A 1087-nucleotide genomic window follows, 5' to 3' on the forward strand; every position below is an offset into this window, starting at 1 on the left:
GTCATTAGCACCTCTAGTAATATATTTACTGAGAAAAATGATGACGTGTTCAGTACTTATTTTACCCGCTGTATCTGCTCCTATTTACAACAAAAAATTATATTCATTTCAAACAATAATAAACCAAATAAAACAAAAATTCAACTCCTCAAACAGTGACTCCTGCAAATTCAAATTAAACATTTTCATATTTCTTTAACAATTTTGCTTTGATCATTTTTAAAGGAATTAACTGATCCAATGGTTTTATAATCATTTTCCTGATTATTGCATAGTCTTATACATTTTACTGAAATACATCTGTCCTTCAAATTTGTTAAATTTTTTTTTGTTTAACAAACATTTGTAATCCCTTCAAATTATAACAGCTTTCCCTTTTAACAAAATTAGATAGGATGTTTGAAGGTAACACATTTTWATGAGCTTTATACATAACCTGCAGAATATGAWATTCAACCAACTCATAAAATTTTAATAACTTTAACTGATGAAACAATATATTAGATGATTCTATGGTTAACATCTCACTCCTTACTTGACCTGGCTTGGATTGGAAATTCAACTTCTCACACTGCTGTACAGATATTAGGACCTATTGAAAGACAAAAAAAAAAAAATCCAGATTCTTTTGGTTTAAGCTTTGAAAATTAAAGTAGACCACAGAATAACTCACAGAACTTTCAATCCTTCGCATTAACTTTACTTTTGCCCTGAGGTCAAAATGACCCAGAGGCCTAGATTTTAAAGGGATCCATGATCAGTTGTAACATTAGACCTTCTGTTTATTTTTGTAAAATTTTCAAATATATTTTAACACTGACGGAGCCATTTTATTTACACACAAAGCATTCTGGGTAAATAATGACGTGGATAGGTCCTCGGTGCGAGGCTGCTAGTGAGCTATATCCACCCTGAAGGTTAATCTTGGACAATATCTGATGATCGACTCTTTTAAATGAAACCAGAGAGCGTTGACAGAGAGGAGAAGGTAGAAATGACTCAGCCTAAAACTTAAAGGCACAGTGTGTAGGATTTGTTGTTTTCACCGACATCTAGTGGTTGAGTGGTTGAATCATCCTCCCTGGTC

This window comes from Austrofundulus limnaeus, unplaced genomic scaffold (genome assembly GCF_001266775.1).
Source record: "Austrofundulus limnaeus strain Quisiro unplaced genomic scaffold, Austrofundulus_limnaeus-1.0 Scaffold1206, whole genome shotgun sequence".
Classification (NCBI taxonomy): Eukaryota; Metazoa; Chordata; class Actinopteri; order Cyprinodontiformes; family Rivulidae; genus Austrofundulus; species Austrofundulus limnaeus.